At 40.4% G+C, this 23,778-nt stretch overlaps 16 non-coding genes across 16 annotated transcripts; 4 read left to right on the plus strand and 12 right to left on the minus strand.

Annotated features, from left to right (window-relative positions):
- The first annotated feature begins 2,737 nt into the window (after nucleotides 1-2,737).
- Nucleotides 2,738-2,856, plus strand: LOC130659967 (5S ribosomal RNA). Its single transcript, XR_008987169.1, has one exon. It is a non-coding gene; the product is annotated as a 5S ribosomal RNA (ribosomal RNA).
- A 328-nt stretch (nucleotides 2,857-3,184) lies between these two features.
- LOC130659650 (U1 spliceosomal RNA) lies at nucleotides 3,185-3,349 on the minus strand. Its single transcript, XR_008986855.1, has one exon. It is a non-coding gene; the product is annotated as a U1 spliceosomal RNA (small nuclear RNA).
- A 185-nt stretch (nucleotides 3,350-3,534) lies between these two features.
- LOC130660706 (U2 spliceosomal RNA) lies at nucleotides 3,535-3,726 on the minus strand. Its single transcript, XR_008987904.1, has one exon. It is a non-coding gene; the product is annotated as a U2 spliceosomal RNA (small nuclear RNA).
- Nucleotides 3,727-4,048: 322 nt separating this feature from the next.
- On the minus strand, nucleotides 4,049-4,121 carry Trnar-acg (transfer RNA arginine (anticodon ACG)). The gene has a single exon. It is a non-coding gene; the product is annotated as a tRNA-Arg (tRNA).
- A 4,468-nt stretch (nucleotides 4,122-8,589) lies between these two features.
- Nucleotides 8,590-8,708, plus strand: LOC130659979 (5S ribosomal RNA). Its single transcript, XR_008987181.1, has one exon. It is a non-coding gene; the product is annotated as a 5S ribosomal RNA (ribosomal RNA).
- Nucleotides 8,709-9,036: 328 nt separating this feature from the next.
- LOC130659651 (U1 spliceosomal RNA) lies at nucleotides 9,037-9,201 on the minus strand. The gene has a single exon (XR_008986856.1). It is a non-coding gene; the product is annotated as a U1 spliceosomal RNA (small nuclear RNA).
- A 187-nt stretch (nucleotides 9,202-9,388) lies between these two features.
- LOC130660707 (U2 spliceosomal RNA) lies at nucleotides 9,389-9,580 on the minus strand. Its single transcript, XR_008987905.1, has one exon. It is a non-coding gene; the product is annotated as a U2 spliceosomal RNA (small nuclear RNA).
- Nucleotides 9,581-9,902: 322 nt separating this feature from the next.
- Nucleotides 9,903-9,975, minus strand: Trnar-acg (transfer RNA arginine (anticodon ACG)). The gene has a single exon. It is a non-coding gene; the product is annotated as a tRNA-Arg (tRNA).
- A 4,468-nt stretch (nucleotides 9,976-14,443) lies between these two features.
- On the plus strand, nucleotides 14,444-14,562 carry LOC130659991 (5S ribosomal RNA). Its single transcript, XR_008987193.1, has one exon. It is a non-coding gene; the product is annotated as a 5S ribosomal RNA (ribosomal RNA).
- A 328-nt stretch (nucleotides 14,563-14,890) lies between these two features.
- On the minus strand, nucleotides 14,891-15,055 carry LOC130659652 (U1 spliceosomal RNA). The gene has a single exon (XR_008986857.1). It is a non-coding gene; the product is annotated as a U1 spliceosomal RNA (small nuclear RNA).
- A 185-nt stretch (nucleotides 15,056-15,240) lies between these two features.
- LOC130660709 (U2 spliceosomal RNA) lies at nucleotides 15,241-15,432 on the minus strand. The gene has a single exon (XR_008987906.1). It is a non-coding gene; the product is annotated as a U2 spliceosomal RNA (small nuclear RNA).
- A 322-nt stretch (nucleotides 15,433-15,754) lies between these two features.
- On the minus strand, nucleotides 15,755-15,827 carry Trnar-acg (transfer RNA arginine (anticodon ACG)). Its single transcript has one exon. It is a non-coding gene; the product is annotated as a tRNA-Arg (tRNA).
- A 4,468-nt stretch (nucleotides 15,828-20,295) lies between these two features.
- Nucleotides 20,296-20,414, plus strand: LOC130660003 (5S ribosomal RNA). The gene has a single exon (XR_008987205.1). It is a non-coding gene; the product is annotated as a 5S ribosomal RNA (ribosomal RNA).
- A 328-nt stretch (nucleotides 20,415-20,742) lies between these two features.
- On the minus strand, nucleotides 20,743-20,907 carry LOC130659653 (U1 spliceosomal RNA). The gene has a single exon (XR_008986858.1). It is a non-coding gene; the product is annotated as a U1 spliceosomal RNA (small nuclear RNA).
- A 185-nt stretch (nucleotides 20,908-21,092) lies between these two features.
- LOC130660710 (U2 spliceosomal RNA) lies at nucleotides 21,093-21,284 on the minus strand. Its single transcript, XR_008987907.1, has one exon. It is a non-coding gene; the product is annotated as a U2 spliceosomal RNA (small nuclear RNA).
- A 322-nt stretch (nucleotides 21,285-21,606) lies between these two features.
- Trnar-acg (transfer RNA arginine (anticodon ACG)) lies at nucleotides 21,607-21,679 on the minus strand. The gene has a single exon. It is a non-coding gene; the product is annotated as a tRNA-Arg (tRNA).
- Nucleotides 21,680-23,778: the final 2,099 nt, after the last annotated feature.

Consider the following 23,778-nt stretch of genomic DNA (forward strand, 5'->3'; position numbering starts at 1 on the left):
ACTTCTGGTATCTTCTGATTTCTCTGAGAGCAACTGTACCAGGTCTGTAACGATGTGGTTTTTTCACTCCTCCAGTAGCTGGTGCGCTTTTCCTCGCAGCTTTAGTGGCGAGTTGTTTTCGTGGAGCCTTTCCTCCAGTAGATTTACGTGCAGTTTGCTTTGTACGAGCCATATTTTAAGAAGTCGATGTAGTACGGATACACAAGACGGTCTAAAATGCACTATCGCGCCAAAGTTTTATTTCTCATATTGATTGACAGCTAAGGTTCAAAACAAACCATTTGATTGGTGCTAAGAAAGTAATTTCTGATTGGCTGCATAATGACATTACGCTCATTACTTTAACATTTTTATAAAATCTGTGTTTTTTGGCTACGGGAAAACGGCTGTATCTTCTGATACACAAAAGCTTTTGACTTTTTTTTTTTTTAGTAAGTAGCAGAAGGTTTGGCGAATTCCAACGATGCCAAATTTATTGCCTTACTGAAACATTAAGACCACGAATTTTTAAAAAAACTACAGTTTTACTTAAAAAAATGTACAAAATGTTCGGAACATTTTGTAATGACGCAACTCTATTGGTTAATTAGGGTGTTTCCACGAGCAGTAGGTAATTTTATGGCCTCTTTTTAAAGCTGTCTGAATTCTGTTAACTCAAACGTTGTTTTTGTACTCGTTCTGTACGCAACTATATCAATATGTCTGGACGCGGAAAAGGAGGTAAAGGATTGGGAAAAGGAGGTGCTAAACGTCACCGAAAAATTCTTCGTGATAACATTCAGGGAATCACAAAACCTGCTATTCGGCGTCTTGCTCGACGAGGTGGTGTCAAACGTATCTCTGGCCTTATCTATGAGGAAACCAGAGGTGTACTGAAGGTTTTCTTAGAGAATGTTATTCGTGATGCTGTAACCTACACAGAGCACGCTAAACGCAAGACCGTTACCGCTATGGATGTTGTTTATGCCTTAAAACGTCAAGGAAGAACTCTTTACGGATTCGGAGGTTAAGCGTTGTCATTGCTCAACAAAAACGGCTATTTTTATAGCCACAAATCTTTTAAAACATTACTTTGTGCACGCTTCCAAATTACACAATGTGTAAAGTCTTGTCACAGTTACATTTATTGCTATACGATACTATGTCATATATGACACAAAAAAAATTTAGAAATACTTTGTAGGGTTAATTTGCCTGGGAGTGTTTCCGTGAAAAGCTGGGTTAAGTTAAATGTAAGCAATAACATGGATCAATGTACTTGTCTTTTCTGCAAGTACAGCTAATAATACGTATGAAAAGTGAAGCTAATCCACACACACATGGGGAAGTATTTTAAATGTAGGCTAGTGTTCTTAAGCACATTATTTAGAAGTTTTATTAACTTCGGTTAACTTGTAGTGACGCCAAGTAAATGTTTTTTTAAAGATGTGTGGTCTTAAAAAAGACCGTTTGTGTTTGGTAGACGTTGGTTTACTTGCTGCTTGTGTATTTTGTGACGGCTTTTGTTCCTTCACTGACTGCGTGTTTTGCAAGTTCTCCAGGCAAGAGAAGACGTACTGCGGTTTGAATTTCACGAGAAGAGATGGTCGACTTTTTGTTTTGAAGAGCCAAACGCGAAGCTTCGGAAGCAATGCGCTCAAAGATGTCGTTGACAAATGAGTTCATGATGCTCATAGCTTTGCTTGAAACTCCGACATCTGGGTGAACTTGTTTCAAAACATTGTAGATGTAAATAGCATAACTTTCCTTTCTCTTTCTCTTGCGTTTCTTTTCACCAGTTCCACCAATCTTTCCTCCTTTTTTGCCGGCTCTTTTTTCACCTTTCTTGGCTACTTTAGGTGCCTGTTTTCCTCCTTTAGCTGCTGCGTCAGACATGGTTAAAAATTTTTGCTACTTAACTTGTAAATAAGCATTAAACTGCAAGTCAAAACTTTTTGTTTATAAGTAAAAAAATCGGATCGAATTCGATCCGAAAACGCCGATACGCAATTTAATTGGTTAAAAAAAAAATCTTTTGTTTAATACTTAATTATGATTGGTTAAAAAAACATGATTTCGATCCTATTTTTATGATGAAAAAACGAGTAAAGTTTATTTCGTTAACACTTACGTTAAATATTCGTACGTTTTTGTATTAACTTACAAATCAAATCGCAGTTATGTCTGGACGTGGAAAAGGTGGAAAAGCTAAGGCTAAAGCCAAGACAAGATCCTCAAGAGCTGGACTTCAATTTCCAGTCGGTAGAGTGCATAGATTCCTTCGTAGAGGGCACTATGCTAACCGAATTGGATCTGGAGCACCAGTTTACTTAGCAGCCGTCTTGGAATATTTATCTGCTGAGATATTGGAGTTGGCTGGTAACGCAGCAAGAGACAACAAAAAAGCTAGGATTATTCCAAGACATTTACAATTGGCTGTTCGTAATGATGAAGAATTAAACAAACTTTTGAGCGGTGTAACCATTGCAGCTGGTGGTGTTTTGCCAAACATTCAAGCTGTCTTACTCCCAAAGAAGAACGACAAAGGACAGAAGAAGTAAACCGCTACACTCAGAAAACAACGGCTATTTTTATAGCCACACATCTTTAAAAAAACATTGTTTTTTTCACAAAACTATAACCTTAAAGTCTAATAGATAATCCATGCATACGCCTTGTCCTAAGTAACTCAAAGAAATTAAATAAAAAAATTTGATCACAACGTCAAAATAAATTGCACGTATTTGCACCTACTAATGTCTACGGCCATACCACGATGAACACACCCGTTCTCGTCTGATCACGGAAGTTAAGCATCGTCGGGCCGGGATAGTACTTGGATGGGGGACCGCCTGGGAACTCCCGGTGTCGTAGGCTTTTCATTTTCATTTGCTGTGATATATTTCTTGTTATAACAATTAAGGAACGTGGCGGTTGTTGAAAGTGTTTCCTATGACATTTTCCTACGACATTTTCAGGTGATAGTACGAGAAAAAAGAGCTTTCAAATGCATACAAACTCGATCTATTGCCGATCATCCAATAACCCTGACGGAATGGCAAATAAAATAAAATTCCGCCGCCTTCCGAGGACTTATATCGCAATCACGTTTCGTAACAGCCAAGCGAGGTTTTACCTTAGCGTTTAAGTCACCACCGACATTTGGCCGCGCAACTTTTCTAAGCTCATTCATTTTGACTTAAGGAGGGGGCGAGCGCGGACGCAGGCCCCCACTACCAGAAATTGTACGGTCGAGTTACTGACGTTTGCAGTAATCGCAGAGGTCAGCCCAAGCGTAGTGCAATGCAAGAGCCTCACTCTGGAAGAAAACCCTCATTGATCAGTCTTTACTTCCCCGTCAGGTAAGTATGAGTTGGAACTGCACCGTAGCATGAGGGTACCCTTCAAAGTTTGTTAATGCTTGTGGCTTGAGTGTGTTATAAACTGCCGTGTCGCGGGGCATAGGCTGTATTCTCCCCCAGTGTACGCGTTTTGTTCCCGCCGTAGACTATGCAGAGTGCCGTCGGAAAGAGGACTGCTATTATTCTTTTATTGCTTATGTGGGCCGCCATCGGTAATAGTGCAACACCAAGGCAACCCGTGGTCACGGCGTGAATGAATCCACCTCCATGACCCAAGGCCAAAAATCAGATTAATATACTGACCATTCAGAGAATGGCCTACCAGATATTAAACTGATAAGAACAGATACTACACTTGATCTTAGCCATTAGGCCGAGAAGCGATAAAGAACAAGCGTTGCCATGATAGGCATCGTCCACACACCGTAACTGCTTGTGGAGCATGTCACGTTACTGTAAAGCTTACAACTGTCACCGCGTACGGATGGACGGCGACATAGTAAAAATCACGGCTGTTGATTTAGCCGTAGGATGGAGAGCGACTGTAGCGAGTGGATGGTAACTTACATGAATGCTAACAAAGGCGACGATACTAAGTGCGTGATATTACTTTCCAATATGTCTGCGTACATTCCGTTTATCAACGCATTACGCCAGAACGTGCGCGCGCGTTACACAGTAGACCATGCAGCCGAAATGCGACAGTGCGACCCTGCCAGGAGTCGAACCTGGAATCCCCTGATTCGTAGTCAGATGCCTTATCCATTGGGCCACAGGGCCATGCTTATGACTTCGCCCCATCGTCATTTTGGCTTGCGCATTCGTTTTACTTACGACAGAATTCTTCGTGTTTGTAGCCATGAAAGAAAGGGACTTCTGTGAGTGAATTTTTTTACTGTGGTCTAATAAAAAAGTCGAAACGCAGTGCCCAATATATGAATTGCTCCTAATAGCCGGAAACAGGCCGTGTCGATGATGTAGGCCGACATACGCAACGCAAACCAAAGAACGCTTTATGAAAATCCTAACACGAGCGCGGAAGAAGCCCAAATTAACAGACTAGATGTAATGCTGAAGACCTCAAACTCCAGCAGCTTCTCTTGCAGACTATTGCGTCGTACTACAAATAAAAATTAACATGCTTTCGCATAGTCGCGGCACCCAAAACGGACATTATACGATGTACAGAAACACACATTTCTGTTTTCGCGCCAAATCAATTCCCGGGAGTGGTACTTTTACGTCCGCATACTTCGCACCGTCTTAAATTATATCTCATTTACACGGTAATGTTTAGTATACTTCTACTGTGATAACAAGCATCGTTTATCGTTGGATTGTTGTAAGAAAACATTAAAAATGAGTGAAGCAGCTTCTCCAAAGAAAATCGCACCCAAGAAGAAACCTGCTGCAAAGAAGACAGCTGATCACCCTAAATATGTGGACATGATCAAGGCTGCTATCGCTACCCTAAAGGAACGCGGTGGTTCATCTCGCCAAGCTATTACAAAATATATTCATGCAAATTACAAAGTTGCTGAAAACTCAGATCATCATCTGAAAATGGCTCTTAAACGAGGAGTAACATCAGGCGATTTGATTCAAACTAAAGGCACTGGTGCTTCTGGATCATTCAAGCTAGGTCAGGTAAAAAAAGAAAAACCTAAGAAAAAGGCCGCAGCAAAAAAGCCAACGGCAAAGAAGCCTACTGCAAAGAAAAGTACACCAAAAAAGAAGCCAGCAAAGAAGAGCACGCCAAAGAAAGCAGCAAAGAAGCCTGCCACAAAGAAAGCCTCGGCTAAGAAACCAGCAGCTAAGAAACCCACAAAGAAGCCTGTTGCTAAAAAACCTGCAGCAAAGAAGGTCAAAAAGACTCCCAAAAAGGCAGCAAAGAAGACCGCAAAAAAATAATTTGTGTGTATCTGGCTATTACATTAACAAACGGCTATTTTTATAGCCACACATTTACAAAAAAACATTATCTTGGTACAAAGTTAAACTTGTTTAAGTCACTTAAACAGTTAAAAAAGAGTAAATTTAAGATTAGATTCCCTAAGTTTAAGTATTTTCGTTTTTAAATTTCTTATTTTCTTGCTTTTACTTTTCTTGCCCTTCATATTTTTAACATTGTCAAACTTTATGTAGCATAAAATTTTTATGTAGCATAAAATTTAAACAGAAAGCAGGACAAAGTTTGATATAAAAAGCTAGCCGTAATATTTTTTATGGATGTGTGGCTATAAAAATAGCCGTTTTTTGTTTGGTAAGATGCTTAGGCACGTTCCCCACGAATTCTTCTTGCCAACTGGATGTCTTTAGGCATGATTGTAACTCGTTTTGCGTGAATGGCACACAAGTTAGTATCCTCGAACAAGCCAACAAGGTACGCTTCAGAAGCCTCTTGCAGAGCCATAACGGCTGTGCTCTGGAATCGCAGATCTGTTTTGAAGTCCTGAGCAATTTCTCGCACAAGACGCTGGAAAGGCAACTTGCGGATCAAGAGCTCGGTTGACTTCTGGTATCTTCTGATTTCTCTGAGAGCAACTGTACCAGGTCTGTAACGATGTGGTTTTTTCACTCCTCCAGTAGCTGGTGCGCTTTTCCTCGCAGCTTTAGTGGCGAGTTGTTTTCGTGGAGCCTTTCCTCCAGTAGATTTACGTGCAGTTTGCTTTGTACGAGCCATATTTTAAGAAGTCGATGTAGTACGGATACACAAGACGGTCTAAAATGCACTATCGCGCCAAAGTTTTATTTCTCATATTGATTGACAGCTAAGGTTCAAAACAAACCATTTGATTGGTGCTAAGAAAGTAATTTCTGATTGGCTGCATAATGACATTACGCTCATTACTTTAACATTTTTATAAAATCTGTGTTTTTTGGCTACGGGAAAACGGCTGTATCTTCTGATACACAAAAGCTTTTGACTTTTTTTTTTTTTAGTAAGTAGCAGAAGGTTTGGCGAATTCCAACGATGCCAAATTTATTGCCTTACTGAAACATTAAGACCACGAATTTTTAAAAAAACTACAGTTTTACTTAAAAAAATGTACAAAATGTTCGGAACATTTTGTAATGACGCAACTCTATTGGTTAATTAGGGTGTTTCCACGAGCAGTAGGTAATTTTATGGCCTCTTTTTAAAGCTGTCTGAATTCTGTTAACTCAAACGTTGTTTTTGTACTCGTTCTGTACGCAACTATATCAATATGTCTGGACGCGGAAAAGGAGGTAAAGGATTGGGAAAAGGAGGTGCTAAACGTCACCGAAAAATTCTTCGTGATAACATTCAGGGAATCACAAAACCTGCTATTCGGCGTCTTGCTCGACGAGGTGGTGTCAAACGTATCTCTGGCCTTATCTATGAGGAAACCAGAGGTGTACTGAAGGTTTTCTTAGAGAATGTTATTCGTGATGCTGTAACCTACACAGAGCACGCTAAACGCAAGACCGTTACCGCTATGGATGTTGTTTATGCCTTAAAACGTCAAGGAAGAACTCTTTACGGATTCGGAGGTTAAGCGTTGTCATTGCTCAACAAAAACGGCTATTTTTATAGCCACAAATCTTTTAAAACATTACTTTGTGCACGCTTCCAAATTACACAATGTGTAAAGTCTTGTCACAGTTACATTTATTGCTATACGATACTATGTCATATATGACACAAAAAAAATTTAGAAATACTTTGTAGGGTTAATTTGCCTGGGAGTGTTTCCGTGAAAAGCTGGGTTAAGTTAAATGTAAGCAATAACATGGATCAATGTACTTGTCTTTTCTGCAAGTACAGCTAATAATACGTATGAAAAGTGAAGCTAATCCACACACACATGGGGAAGTATTTTAAATGTAGGCTAGTGTTCTTAAGCACATTATTTAGAAGTTTTATTAACTTCGGTTAACTTGTAGTGACGCCAAGTAAATGTTTTTTTAAAGATGTGTGGTCTTAAAAAAGACCGTTTGTGTTTGGTAGACGTTGGTTTACTTGCTGCTTGTGTATTTTGTGACGGCTTTTGTTCCTTCACTGACTGCGTGTTTTGCAAGTTCTCCAGGCAAGAGAAGACGTACTGCGGTTTGAATTTCACGAGAAGAGATGGTCGACTTTTTGTTTTGAAGAGCCAAACGCGAAGCTTCGGAAGCAATGCGCTCAAAGATGTCGTTGACAAATGAGTTCATGATGCTCATAGCTTTGCTTGAAACTCCGACATCTGGGTGAACTTGTTTCAAAACATTGTAGATGTAAATAGCATAACTTTCCTTTCTCTTTCTCTTGCGTTTCTTTTCACCAGTTCCACCAATCTTTCCTCCTTTTTTGCCGGCTCTTTTTTCACCTTTCTTGGCTACTTTAGGTGCCTGTTTTCCTCCTTTAGCTGCTGCGTCAGACATGGTTAAAAATTTTTGCTACTTAACTTGTAAATAAGCATTAAACTGCAAGTCAAAACTTTTTGTTTATAAGTAAAAAAATCGGATCGAATTCGATCCGAAAACGCCGATACGCAATTTAATTGGTTAAAAAAAAAATCTTTTGTTTAATACTTAATTATGATTGGTTAAAAAAACATGATTTCGATCCTATTTTTATGATGAAAAAACGAGTAAAGTTTATTTCGTTAACACTTACGTTAAATATTCGTACGTTTTTGTATTAACTTACAAATCAAATCGCAGTTATGTCTGGACGTGGAAAAGGTGGAAAAGCTAAGGCTAAAGCCAAGACAAGATCCTCAAGAGCTGGACTTCAATTTCCAGTCGGTAGAGTGCATAGATTCCTTCGTAGAGGGCACTATGCTAACCGAATTGGATCTGGAGCACCAGTTTACTTAGCAGCCGTCTTGGAATATTTATCTGCTGAGATATTGGAGTTGGCTGGTAACGCAGCAAGAGACAACAAAAAAGCTAGGATTATTCCAAGACATTTACAATTGGCTGTTCGTAATGATGAAGAATTAAACAAACTTTTGAGCGGTGTAACCATTGCAGCTGGTGGTGTTTTGCCAAACATTCAAGCTGTCTTACTCCCAAAGAAGAACGACAAAGGACAGAAGAAGTAAACCGCTACACTCAGAAAACAACGGCTATTTTTATAGCCACACATCTTTAAAAAAACATTGTTTTTTTCACAAAACTATAACCTTAAAGTCTAATAGATAATCCATGCATACGCCTTGTCCTAAGTAACTCAAAGAAATTAAATAAAAAAATTTGATCACAACGTCAAAATAAATTGCACGTATTTGCACCTACTAATGTCTACGGCCATACCACGATGAACACACCCGTTCTCGTCTGATCACGGAAGTTAAGCATCGTCGGGCCGGGATAGTACTTGGATGGGGGACCGCCTGGGAACTCCCGGTGTCGTAGGCTTTTCATTTTCATTTGCTGTGATATATTTCTTGTTATAACAATTAAGGAACGTGGCGGTTGTTGAAAGTGTTTCCTATGACATTTTCCTACGACATTTTCAGGTGATAGTACGAGAAAAAAGAGCTTTCAAATGCATACAAACTCGATCTATTGCCGATCATCCAATAACCCTGACGGAATGGCAAATAAAATAAAATTCCGCCGCCTTCCGAGGACTTATATCGCAATCACGTTTCGTAACAGCCAAGCGAGGTTTTACCTTAGCGTTTAAGTCACCACCGACATTTGGCCGCGCAACTTTTCTAAGCTCATTCATTTTGACTTAAGGAGGGGGCGAGCGCGGACGCAGGCCCCCACTACCAGAAATTGTACGGTCGAGTTACTGACGTTTGCAGTAATCGCAGAGGTCAGCCCAAGCGTAGTGCAATGCAAGAGCCTCACTCTGGAAGAAAACCCTCATTGATCAGTCTTTACTTCCCCGTCAGGTAAGTATGAGTTGGAACTGCACCGTAGCATGAGGGTACCCTTCAAAGTTTGTTAATGCTTGTGGCTTGAGTGTGTGTTATAAACTGCCGTGTCGCGGGGCATAGGCTGTATTCTCCCCCAGTGTACGCGTTTTGTTCCCGCCGTAGACTATGCAGAGTGCCGTCGGAAAGAGGACTGCTATTATTCTTTTATTGCTTATGTGGGCCGCCATCGGTAATAGTGCAACACCAAGGCAACCCGTGGTCACGGCGTGAATGAATCCACCTCCATGACCCAAGGCCAAAAATCAGATTAATATACTGACCATTCAGAGAATGGCCTACCAGATATTAAACTGATAAGAACAGATACTACACTTGATCTTAGCCATTAGGCCGAGAAGCGATAAAGAACAAGCGTTGCCATGATAGGCATCGTCCACACACCGTAACTGCTTGTGGAGCATGTCACGTTACTGTAAAGCTTACAACTGTCACCGCGTACGGATGGACGGCGACATAGTAAAAATCACGGCTGTTGATTTAGCCGTAGGATGGAGAGCGACTGTAGCGAGTGGATGGTAACTTACATGAATGCTAACAAAGGCGACGATACTAAGTGCGTGATATTACTTTCCAATATGTCTGCGTACATTCCGTTTATCAACGCATTACGCCAGAACGTGCGCGCGCGTTACACAGTAGACCATGCAGCCGAAATGCGACAGTGCGACCCTGCCAGGAGTCGAACCTGGAATCCCCTGATTCGTAGTCAGATGCCTTATCCATTGGGCCACAGGGCCATGCTTATGACTTCGCCCCATCGTCATTTTGGCTTGCGCATTCGTTTTACTTACGACAGAATTCTTCGTGTTTGTAGCCATGAAAGAAAGGGACTTCTGTGAGTGAATTTTTTTACTGTGGTCTAATAAAAAAGTCGAAACGCAGTGCCCAATATATGAATTGCTCCTAATAGCCGGAAACAGGCCGTGTCGATGATGTAGGCCGACATACGCAACGCAAACCAAAGAACGCTTTATGAAAATCCTAACACGAGCGCGGAAGAAGCCCAAATTAACAGACTAGATGTAATGCTGAAGACCTCAAACTCCAGCAGCTTCTCTTGCAGACTATTGCGTCGTACTACAAATAAAAATTAACATGCTTTCGCATAGTCGCGGCACCCAAAACGGACATTATACGATGTACAGAAACACACATTTCTGTTTTCGCGCCAAATCAATTCCCGGGAGTGGTACTTTTACGTCCGCATACTTCGCACCGTCTTAAATTATATCTCATTTACACGGTAATGTTTAGTATACTTCTACTGTGATAACAAGCATCGTTTATCGTTGGATTGTTGTAAGAAAACATTAAAAATGAGTGAAGCAGCTTCTCCAAAGAAAATCGCACCCAAGAAGAAACCTGCTGCAAAGAAGACAGCTGATCACCCTAAATATGTGGACATGATCAAGGCTGCTATCGCTACCCTAAAGGAACGCGGTGGTTCATCTCGCCAAGCTATTACAAAATATATTCATGCAAATTACAAAGTTGCTGAAAACTCAGATCATCATCTGAAAATGGCTCTTAAACGAGGAGTAACATCAGGCGATTTGATTCAAACTAAAGGCACTGGTGCTTCTGGATCATTCAAGCTAGGTCAGGTAAAAAAAGAAAAACCTAAGAAAAAGGCCGCAGCAAAAAAGCCAACGGCAAAGAAGCCTACTGCAAAGAAAAGTACACCAAAAAAGAAGCCAGCAAAGAAGAGCACGCCAAAGAAAGCAGCAAAGAAGCCTGCCACAAAGAAAGCCTCGGCTAAGAAACCAGCAGCTAAGAAACCCACAAAGAAGCCTGTTGCTAAAAAACCTGCAGCAAAGAAGGTCAAAAAGACTCCCAAAAAGGCAGCAAAGAAGACCGCAAAAAAATAATTTGTGTGTATCTGGCTATTACATTAACAAACGGCTATTTTTATAGCCACACATTTACAAAAAAACATTATCTTGGTACAAAGTTAAACTTGTTTAAGTCACTTAAACAGTTAAAAAAGAGTAAATTTAAGATTAGATTCCCTAAGTTTAAGTATTTTCGTTTTTAAATTTCTTATTTTCTTGCTTTTACTTTTCTTGCCCTTCATATTTTTAACATTGTCAAACTTTATGTAGCATAAAATTTTTATGTAGCATAAAATTTAAACAGAAAGCAGGACAAAGTTTGATATAAAAAGCTAGCCGTAATATTTTTTATGGATGTGTGGCTATAAAAATAGCCGTTTTTTGTTTGGTAAGATGCTTAGGCACGTTCCCCACGAATTCTTCTTGCCAACTGGATGTCTTTAGGCATGATTGTAACTCGTTTTGCGTGAATGGCACACAAGTTAGTATCCTCGAACAAGCCAACAAGGTACGCTTCAGAAGCCTCTTGCAGAGCCATAACGGCTGTGCTCTGGAATCGCAGATCTGTTTTGAAGTCCTGAGCAATTTCTCGCACAAGACGCTGGAAAGGCAACTTGCGGATCAAGAGCTCGGTTGACTTCTGGTATCTTCTGATTTCTCTGAGAGCAACTGTACCAGGTCTGTAACGATGTGGTTTTTTCACTCCTCCAGTAGCTGGTGCGCTTTTCCTCGCAGCTTTAGTGGCGAGTTGTTTTCGTGGAGCCTTTCCTCCAGTAGATTTACGTGCAGTTTGCTTTGTACGAGCCATATTTTAAGAAGTCGATGTAGTACGGATACACAAGACGGTCTAAAATGCACTATCGCGCCAAAGTTTTATTTCTCATATTGATTGACAGCTAAGGTTCAAAACAAACCATTTGATTGGTGCTAAGAAAGTAATTTCTGATTGGCTGCATAATGACATTACGCTCATTACTTTAACATTTTTATAAAATCTGTGTTTTTTGGCTACGGGAAAACGGCTGTATCTTCTGATACACAAAAGCTTTTGACTTTTTTTTTTTTTAGTAAGTAGCAGAAGGTTTGGCGAATTCCAACGATGCCAAATTTATTGCCTTACTGAAACATTAAGACCACGAATTTTTAAAAAAACTACAGTTTTACTTAAAAAAATGTACAAAATGTTCGGAACATTTTGTAATGACGCAACTCTATTGGTTAATTAGGGTGTTTCCACGAGCAGTAGGTAATTTTATGGCCTCTTTTTAAAGCTGTCTGAATTCTGTTAACTCAAACGTTGTTTTTGTACTCGTTCTGTACGCAACTATATCAATATGTCTGGACGCGGAAAAGGAGGTAAAGGATTGGGAAAAGGAGGTGCTAAACGTCACCGAAAAATTCTTCGTGATAACATTCAGGGAATCACAAAACCTGCTATTCGGCGTCTTGCTCGACGAGGTGGTGTCAAACGTATCTCTGGCCTTATCTATGAGGAAACCAGAGGTGTACTGAAGGTTTTCTTAGAGAATGTTATTCGTGATGCTGTAACCTACACAGAGCACGCTAAACGCAAGACCGTTACCGCTATGGATGTTGTTTATGCCTTAAAACGTCAAGGAAGAACTCTTTACGGATTCGGAGGTTAAGCGTTGTCATTGCTCAACAAAAACGGCTATTTTTATAGCCACAAATCTTTTAAAACATTACTTTGTGCACGCTTCCAAATTACACAATGTGTAAAGTCTTGTCACAGTTACATTTATTGCTATACGATACTATGTCATATATGACACAAAAAAAATTTAGAAATACTTTGTAGGGTTAATTTGCCTGGGAGTGTTTCCGTGAAAAGCTGGGTTAAGTTAAATGTAAGCAATAACATGGATCAATGTACTTGTCTTTTCTGCAAGTACAGCTAATAATACGTATGAAAAGTGAAGCTAATCCACACACACATGGGGAAGTATTTTAAATGTAGGCTAGTGTTCTTAAGCACATTATTTAGAAGTTTTATTAACTTCGGTTAACTTGTAGTGACGCCAAGTAAATGTTTTTTTAAAGATGTGTGGTCTTAAAAAAGACCGTTTGTGTTTGGTAGACGTTGGTTTACTTGCTGCTTGTGTATTTTGTGACGGCTTTTGTTCCTTCACTGACTGCGTGTTTTGCAAGTTCTCCAGGCAAGAGAAGACGTACTGCGGTTTGAATTTCACGAGAAGAGATGGTCGACTTTTTGTTTTGAAGAGCCAAACGCGAAGCTTCGGAAGCAATGCGCTCAAAGATGTCGTTGACAAATGAGTTCATGATGCTCATAGCTTTGCTTGAAACTCCGACATCTGGGTGAACTTGTTTCAAAACATTGTAGATGTAAATAGCATAACTTTCCTTTCTCTTTCTCTTGCGTTTCTTTTCACCAGTTCCACCAATCTTTCCTCCTTTTTTGCCGGCTCTTTTTTCACCTTTCTTGGCTACTTTAGGTGCCTGTTTTCCTCCTTTAGCTGCTGCGTCAGACATGGTTAAAAATTTTTGCTACTTAACTTGTAAATAAGCATTAAACTGCAAGTCAAAACTTTTTGTTTATAAGTAAAAAAATCGGATCGAATTCGATCCGAAAACGCCGATACGCAATTTAATTGGTTAAAAAAAAAATCTTTTGTTTAATACTTAATTATGATTGGTTAAAAAAACATGATTTCGATCCTATTTTTATGATGAAAAAACGAGTAAAGTTTATTTCGTTAACACTTACGTTAAATATTCGTACGTTTTTGTATTAACTTACAAATCAAATCGCAGTTATGTCTGGACGTGGAAAAGGTGGAAAAGCTAAGGCTAAAGCCAAGACAAGATCCTCAAGAGCTGGACTTCAATTTCCAGTCGGTAGAGTGCATAGATTCCTTCGTAGAGGGCACTATGCTAACCGAATTGGATCTGGAGCACCAGTTTACTTAGCAGCCGTCTTGGAATATTTATCTGCTGAGATATTGGAGTTGGCTGGTAACGCAGCAAGAGACAACAAAAAAGCTAGGATTATTCCAAGACATTTACAATTGGCTGTTCGTAATGATGAAGAATTAAACAAACTTTTGAGCGGTGTAACCATTGCAGCTGGTGGTGTTTTGCCAAACATTCAAGCTGTCTTACTCCCAAAGAAGAACGACAAAGGACAGAAGAAGTAAACCGCTACACTCAGAAAACAACGGCTATTTTTATAGCCACACATCTTTAAAAAAACATTGTTTTTTTCACAAAACTATAACCTTAAAGTCTAATAGATAATCCATGCATACGCCTTGTCCTAAGTAACTCAAAGAAATTAAATAAAAAAATTTGATCACAACGTCAAAATAAATTGCACGTATTTGCACCTACTAATGTCTACGGCCATACCACGATGAACACACCCGTTCTCGTCTGATCACGGAAGTTAAGCATCGTCGGGCCGGGATAGTACTTGGATGGGGGACCGCCTGGGAACTCCCGGTGTCGTAGGCTTTTCATTTTCATTTGCTGTGATATATTTCTTGTTATAACAATTAAGGAACGTGGCGGTTGTTGAAAGTGTTTCCTATGACATTTTCCTACGACATTTTCAGGTGATAGTACGAGAAAAAAGAGCTTTCAAATGCATACAAACTCGATCTATTGCCGATCATCCAATAACCCTGACGGAATGGCAAATAAAATAAAATTCCGCCGCCTTCCGAGGACTTATATCGCAATCACGTTTCGTAACAGCCAAGCGAGGTTTTACCTTAGCGTTTAAGTCACCACCGACATTTGGCCGCGCAACTTTTCTAAGCTCATTCATTTTGACTTAAGGAGGGGGCGAGCGCGGACGCAGGCCCCCACTACCAGAAATTGTACGGTCGAGTTACTGACGTTTGCAGTAATCGCAGAGGTCAGCCCAAGCGTAGTGCAATGCAAGAGCCTCACTCTGGAAGAAAACCCTCATTGATCAGTCTTTACTTCCCCGTCAGGTAAGTATGAGTTGGAACTGCACCGTAGCATGAGGGTACCCTTCAAAGTTTGTTAATGCTTGTGGCTTGAGTGTGTTATAAACTGCCGTGTCGCGGGGCATAGGCTGTATTCTCCCCCAGTGTACGCGTTTTGTTCCCGCCGTAGACTATGCAGAGTGCCGTCGGAAAGAGGACTGCTATTATTCTTTTATTGCTTATGTGGGCCGCCATCGGTAATAGTGCAACACCAAGGCAACCCGTGGTCACGGCGTGAATGAATCCACCTCCATGACCCAAGGCCAAAAATCAGATTAATATACTGACCATTCAGAGAATGGCCTACCAGATATTAAACTGATAAGAACAGATACTACACTTGATCTTAGCCATTAGGCCGAGAAGCGATAAAGAACAAGCGTTGCCATGATAGGCATCGTCCACACACCGTAACTGCTTGTGGAGCATGTCACGTTACTGTAAAGCTTACAACTGTCACCGCGTACGGATGGACGGCGACATAGTAAAAATCACGGCTGTTGATTTAGCCGTAGGATGGAGAGCGACTGTAGCGAGTGGATGGTAACTTACATGAATGCTAACAAAGGCGACGATACTAAGTGCGTGATATTACTTTCCAATATGTCTGCGTACATTCCGTTTATCAACGCATTACGCCAGAACGTGCGCGCGCGTTACACAGTAGACCATGCAGCCGAAATGCGACAGTGCGACCCTGCCAGGAGTCGAACCTGGAATCCCCTGATTCGTAGTCAGATGCCTTATCCATTGGGCCACAGGGCCATGCTTATGACTTCGCCCCATCGTCATTTTGGCTTGCGCATTCGTTTTACTTACGACAGAATTCTTCGTGTTTGTAGCCATGAAAGAAAGGGACTTCTGTGAGTGAATTTTTTTACTGTGGTCTAATAAAAAAGTCGAAACGCAGTGCCCAATATATGAATTGCTCCTAATAGCCGGAAACAGGCCGTGTCGATGATGTAGGCCGACATACGCAACGCAAACCAAAGAACGCTTTATGAAAATCCTAACACGAGCGCGGAAGAAGCCCAAATTAACAGACTAGATGTAATGCTGAAGACCTCAAACTCCAGCAGCTTCTCTTGCAGACTATTGCGTCGTACTACAAATAAAAATTAACATGCTTTCGCATAGTCGCGGCACCCAAAACGGACATTATACGATGTACAGAAACACACATTTCTGTTTTCGCGCCAAATCAATTCCCGGGAGTGGTACTTTTACGTCCGCATACTTCGCACCGTCTTAAATTATATCTCATTTACACGGTAATGTTTAGTATACTTCTACTGTGATAACAAGCATCGTTTATCGTTGGATTGTTGTAAGAAAACATTAAAAATGAGTGAAGCAGCTTCTCCAAAGAAAATCGCACCCAAGAAGAAACCTGCTGCAAAGAAGACAGCTGATCACCCTAAATATGTGGACATGATCAAGGCTGCTATCGCTACCCTAAAGGAACGCGGTGGTTCATCTCGCCAAGCTATTACAAAATATATTCATGCAAATTACAAAGTTGCTGAAAACTCAGATCATCATCTGAAAATGGCTCTTAAACGAGGAGTAACATCAGGCGATTTGATTCAAACTAAAGGCACTGGTGCTTCTGGATCATTCAAGCTAGGTCAGGTAAAAAAAGAAAAACCTAAGAAAAAGGCCGCAGCAAAAAAGCCAACGGCAAAGAAGCCTACTGCAAAGAAAAGTACACCAAAAAAGAAGCCAGCAAAGAAGAGCACGCCAAAGAAAGCAGCAAAGAAGCCTGCCACAAAGAAAGCCTCGGCTAAGAAACCAGCAGCTAAGAAACCCACAAAGAAGCCTGTTGCTAAAAAACCTGCAGCAAAGAAGGTCAAAAAGACTCCCAAAAAGGCAGCAAAGAAGACCGCAAAAAAATAATTTGTGTGTATCTGGCTATTACATTAACAAACGGCTATTTTTATAGCCACACATTTACAAAAAAACATTATCTTGGTACAAAGTTAAACTTGTTTAAGTCACTTAAACAGTTAAAAAAGAGTAAATTTAAGATTAGATTCCCTAAGTTTAAGTATTTTCGTTTTTAAATTTCTTATTTTCTTGCTTTTACTTTTCTTGCCCTTCATATTTTTAACATTGTCAAACTTTATGTAGCATAAAATTTTTATGTAGCATAAAATTTAAACAGAAAGCAGGACAAAGTTTGATATAAAAAGCTAGCCGTAATATTTTTTATGGATGTGTGGCTATAAAAATAGCCGTTTTTTGTTTGGTAAGATGCTTAGGCACGTTCCCCACGAATTCTTCTTGCCAACTGGATGTCTTTAGGCATGATTGTAACTCGTTTTGCGTGAATGGCACACAAGTTAGTATCCTCGAACAAGCCAACAAGGTACGCTTCAGAAGCCTCTTGCAGAGCCATAACGGCTGTGCTCTGGAATCGCAGATCTGTTTTGAAGTCCTGAGCAATTTCTCGCACAAGACGCTGGAAAGGCAACTTGCGGATCAAGAGCTCGGTTGACTTCTGGTATCTTCTGATTTCTCTGAGAGCAACTGTACCAGGTCTGTAACGATGTGGTTTTTTCACTCCTCCAGTAGCTGGTGCGCTTTTCCTCGCAGCTTTAGTGGCGAGTTGTTTTCGTGGAGCCTTTCCTCCAGTAGATTTACGTGCAGTTTGCTTTGTACGAGCCATATTTTAAGAAGTCGATGTAGTACGGATACACAAGACGGTCTAAAATGCACTATCGCGCCAAAGTTTTATTTCTCATATTGATTGACAGCTAAGGTTCAAAACAAACCATTTGATTGGTGCTAAGAAAGTAATTTCTGATTGGCTGCATAATGACATTACGCTCATTACTTTAACATTTTTATAAAATCTGTGTTTTTTGGCTACGGGAAAACGGCTGTATCTTCTGATACACAAAAGCTTTTGACTTTTTTTTTTTTTAGTAAGTAGCAGAAGGTTTGGCGAATTCCAACGATGCCAAATTTATTGCCTTACTGAAACATTAAGACCACGAATTTTTAAAAAAACTACAGTTTTACTTAAAAAAATGTACAAAATGTTCGGAACATTTTGTAATGACGCAACTCTATTGGTTAATTAGGGTGTTTCCACGAGCAGTAGGTAATTTTATGGCCTCTTTTTAAAGCTGTCTGAATTCTGTTAACTCAAACGTTGTTTTTGTACTCGTTCTGTACGCAACTATATCAATATGTCTGGACGCGGAAAAGGAGGTAAAGGATTGGGAAAAGGAGGTGCTAAACGTCACCGAAAAATTCTTCGTGATAACATTCAGGGAATCACAAAACCTGCTATTCGGCGTCTTGCTCGACGAGGTGGTGTCAAACGTATCTCTGGCCTTATCTATGAGGAAACCAGAGGTGTACTGAAGGTTTTCTTAGAGAATGTTATTCGTGATGCTGTAACCTACACAGAGCACGCTAAACGCAAGACCGTTACCGCTATGGATGTTGTTTATGCCTTAAAACGTCAAGGAAGAACTCTTTACGGATTCGGAGGTTAAGCGTTGTCATTGCTCAACAAAAACGGCTATTTTTATAGCCACAAATCTTTTAAAACATTACTTTGTGCACGCTTCCAAATTACACAATGTGTAAAGTCTTGTCACAGTTACATTTATTGCTATACGATACTATGTCATATATGACACAAAAAAAATTTAGAAATACTTTGTAGGGTTAATTTGCCTGGGAGTGTTTCCGTGAAAAGCTGGGTTAAGTTAAATGTAAGCAATAACATGGATCAATGTACTTGTCTTTTCTGCAAGTACAGCTAATAATACGTATGAAAAGTGAAGCTAATCCACACACACATGGGGAAGTATTTTAAATGTAGGCTAGTGTTCTTAAGCACATTATTTAGAAGTTTTATTAACTTCGGTTAACTTGTAGTGACGCCAAGTAAATGTTTTTTTAAAGATGTGTGGTCTTAAAAAAGACCGTTTGTGTTTGGTAGACGTTGGTTTACTTGCTGCTTGTGTATTTTGTGACGGCTTTTGTTCCTTCACTGACTGCGTGTTTTGCAAGTTCTCCAGGCAAGAGAAGACGTACTGCGGTTTGAATTTCACGAGAAGAGATGGTCGACTTTTTGTTTTGAAGAGCCAAACGCGAAGCTTCGGAAGCAATGCGCTCAAAGATGTCGTTGACAAATGAGTTCATGATGCTCATAGCTTTGCTTGAAACTCCGACATCTGGGTGAACTTGTTTCAAAACATTGTAGATGTAAATAGCATAACTTTCCTTTCTCTTTCTCTTGCGTTTCTTTTCACCAGTTCCACCAATCTTTCCTCCTTTTTTGCCGGCTCTTTTTTCACCTTTCTTGGCTACTTTAGGTGCCTGTTTTCCTCCTTTAGCTGCTGCGTCAGACATGGTTAAAAATTTTTGCTACTTAACTTGTAAATAAGCATTAAACTGCAAGTCAAAACTTTTTGTTTATAAGTAAAAAAATCGGATCGAATTCGATCCGAAAACGCCGATACGCAATTTAATTGGTTAAAAAAAAAATCTTTTGTTTAATACTTAATTATGATTGGTTAAAAAAACATGATTTCGATCCTATTTTTATGATGAAAAAACGAGTAAAGTTTATTTCGTTAACACTTACGTTAAATATTCGTACGTTTTTGTATTAACTTACAAATCAAATCGCAGTTATGTCTGGACGTGGAAAAGGTGGAAAAGCTAAGGCTAAAGCCAAGACAAGATCCTCAAGAGCTGGACTTCAATTTCCAGTCGGTAGAGTGCATAGATTCCTTCGTAGAGGGCACTATGCTAACCGAATTGGATCTGGAGCACCAGTTTACTTAGCAGCCGTCTTGGAATATTTATCTGCTGAGATATTGGAGTTGGCTGGTAACGCAGCAAGAGACAACAAAAAAGCTAGGATTATTCCAAGACATTTACAATTGGCTGTTCGTAATGATGAAGAATTAAACAAACTTTTGAGCGGTGTAACCATTGCAGCTGGTGGTGTTTTGCCAAACATTCAAGCTGTCTTACTCCCAAAGAAGAACGACAAAGGACAGAAGAAGTAAACCGCTACACTCAGAAAACAACGGCTATTTTTATAGCCACACATCTTTAAAAAAACATTGTTTTTTTCACAAAACTATAACCTTAAAGTCTAATAGATAATCCATGCATACGCCTTGTCCTAAGTAACTCAAAGAAATTAAATAAAAAAATTTGATCACAACGTCAAAATAAATTGCACGTATTTGCACCTACTAATGTCTACGGCCATACCACGATGAACACACCCGTTCTCGTCTGATCACGGAAGTTAAGCATCGTCGGGCCGGGATAGTACTTGGATGGGGGACCGCCTGGGAACTCCCGGTGTCGTAGGCTTTTCATTTTCATTTGCTGTGATATATTTCTTGTTATAACAATTAAGGAACGTGGCGGTTGTTGAAAGTGTTTCCTATGACATTTTCCTACGACATTTTCAGGTGATAGTACGAGAAAAAAGAGCTTTCAAATGCATACAAACTCGATCTATTGCCGATCATCCAATAACCCTGACGGAATGGCAAATAAAATAAAATTCCGCCGCCTTCCGAGGACTTATATCGCAATCACGTTTCGTAACAGCCAAGCGAGGTTTTACCTTAGCGTTTAAGTCACCACCGACATTTGGCCGCGCAACTTTTCTAAGCTCATTCATTTTGACTTAAGGAGGGGGCGAGCGCGGACGCAGGCCCCCACTACCAGAAATTGTACGGTCGAGTTACTGACGTTTGCAGTAATCGCAGAGGTCAGCCCAAGCGTAGTGCAATGCAAGAGCCTCACTCTGGAAGAAAACCCTCATTGATCAGTCTTTACTTCCCCGTCAGGTAAGTATGAGTTGGAACTGCACCGTAGCATGAGGGTACCCTTCAAAGTTTGTTAATGCTTGTGGCTTGAGTGTGTTATAAACTGCCGTGTCGCGGGGCATAGGCTGTATTCTCCCCCAGTGTACGCGTTTTGTTCCCGCCGTAGACTATGCAGAGTGCCGTCGGAAAGAGGACTGCTATTATTCTTTTATTGCTTATGTGGGCCGCCATCGGTAATAGTGCAACACCAAGGCAACCCGTGGTCACGGCGTGAATGAATCCACCTCCATGACCCAAGGCCAAAAATCAGATTAATATACTGACCATTCAGAGAATGGCCTACCAGATATTAAACTGATAAGAACAGATACTACACTTGATCTTAGCCATTAGGCCGAGAAGCGATAAAGAACAAGCGTTGCCATGATAGGCATCGTCCACACACCGTAACTGCTTGTGGAGCATGTCACGTTACTGTAAAGCTTACAACTGTCACCGCGTACGGATGGACGGCGACATAGTAAAAATCACGGCTGTTGATTTAGCCGTAGGATGGAGAGCGACTGTAGCGAGTGGATGGTAACTTACATGAATGCTAACAAAGGCGACGATACTAAGTGCGTGATATTACTTTCCAATATGTCTGCGTACATTCCGTTTATCAACGCATTACGCCAGAACGTGCGCGCGCGTTACACAGTAGACCATGCAGCCGAAATGCGACAGTGCGACCCTGCCAGGAGTCGAACCTGGAATCCCCTGATTCGTAGTCAGATGCCTTATCCATTGGGCCACAGGGCCATGCTTATGACTTCGCCCCATCGTCATTTTGGCTTGCGCATTCGTTTTACTTACGACAGAATTCTTCGTGTTTGTAGCCATGAAAGAAAGGGACTTCTGTGAGTGAATTTTTTTACTGTGGTCTAATAAAAAAGTCGAAACGCAGTGCCCAATATATGAATTGCTCCTAATAGCCGGAAACAGGCCGTGTCGATGATGTAGGCCGACATACGCAACGCAAACCAAAGAACGCTTTATGAAAATCCTAACACGAGCGCGGAAGAAGCCCAAATTAACAGACTAGATGTAATGCTGAAGACCTCAAACTCCAGCAGCTTCTCTTGCAGACTATTGCGTCGTACTACAAATAAAAATTAACATGCTTTCGCATAGTCGCGGCACCCAAAACGGACATTATACGATGTACAGAAACACACATTTCTGTTTTCGCGCCAAATCAATTCCCGGGAGTGGTACTTTTACGTCCGCATACTTCGCACCGTCTTAAATTATATCTCATTTACACGGTAATGTTTAGTATACTTCTACTGTGATAACAAGCATCGTTTATCGTTGGATTGTTGTAAGAAAACATTAAAAATGAGTGAAGCAGCTTCTCCAAAGAAAATCGCACCCAAGAAGAAACCTGCTGCAAAGAAGACAGCTGATCACCCTAAATATGTGGACATGATCAAGGCTGCTATCGCTACCCTAAAGGAACGCGGTGGTTCATCTCGCCAAGCTATTACAAAATATATTCATGCAAATTACAAAGTTGCTGAAAACTCAGATCATCATCTGAAAATGGCTCTTAAACGAGGAGTAACATCAGGCGATTTGATTCAAACTAAAGGCACTGGTGCTTCTGGATCATTCAAGCTAGGTCAGGTAAAAAAAGAAAAACCTAAGAAAAAGGCCGCAGCAAAAAAGCCAACGGCAAAGAAGCCTACTGCAAAGAAAAGTACACCAAAAAAGAAGCCAGCAAAGAAGAGCACGCCAAAGAAAGCAGCAAAGAAGCCTGCCACAAAGAAAGCCTCGGCTAAGAAACCAGCAGCTAAGAAACCCACAAAGAAGCCTGTTGCTAAAAAACCTGCAGCAAAGAAGGTCAAAAAGACTCCCAAAAAGGCAGCAAAGAAGACCGCAAAAAAATAATTTGTGTGTATCTGGCTATTACATTAACAAACGGCTATTTTTATAGCCACACATTTACAAAAAAACATTATCTTGGTACAAAGTTAAACTTGTTTAAGTCACTTAAACAGTTAAAAAAGAGTAAATTTAAGATTAGATTCCCTAAGTTTAAGTATTTTCGTTTTTAAATTTCTTATTTTCTTGCTTTTACTTTTCTTGCCCTTCATATTTTTAACATTGTCAAACTTTATGTAGCATAAAATTTTTATGTAGCATAAAATTTAAACAGAAAGCAGGACAAAGTTTGATATAAAAAGCTAGCCGTAATATTTTTTATGGATGTGTGGCTATAAAAATAGCCGTTTTTTGTTTGGTAAGATGCTTAGGCACGTTCCCCACGAATTCTTCTTGCCAACTGGATGTCTTTAGGCATGATTGTAACTCGTTTTGCGTGAATGGCACACAAGTTAGTATCCTCGAACAAGCCAACAAGGTACGCTTCAGAAGCCTCTTGCAGAGCCATAACGGCTGTGCTCTGGAATCGCAGATCTGTTTTGAAGTCCTGAGCAATTTCTCGCACAAGACGCTGGAAAGGCAACTTGCGGATCAAGAGCTCGGTTGACTTCTGGTATCTTCTGATTTCTCTGAGAGCAACTGTACCAGGTCTGTAACGATGTGGTTTTTTCACTCCTCCAGTAGCTGGTGCGCTTTTCCTCGCAGCTTTAGTGGCGAGTTGTTTTCGTGGAGCCTTTCCTCCAGTAGATTTACGTGCAGTTTGCTTTGTACGAGCCATATTTTAAGAAGTCGATGTAGTACGGATACACAAGACGGTCTAAAATGCACTATCGCGCCAAAGTTTTATTTCTCATATTGATTGACAGCTAAGGTTCAAAACAAACCATTTGATTGGTGCTAAGAAAGTAATTTCTGATTGGCTGCATAATGACATTACGCTCATTACTTTAACATTTTTATAAAATCTGTGTTTT

Source organism: Hydractinia symbiolongicarpus, chromosome 9 (assembly GCF_029227915.1).
Source record: "Hydractinia symbiolongicarpus strain clone_291-10 chromosome 9, HSymV2.1, whole genome shotgun sequence".
Classification (NCBI taxonomy): domain Eukaryota; kingdom Metazoa; phylum Cnidaria; class Hydrozoa; order Anthoathecata; family Hydractiniidae; genus Hydractinia; species Hydractinia symbiolongicarpus.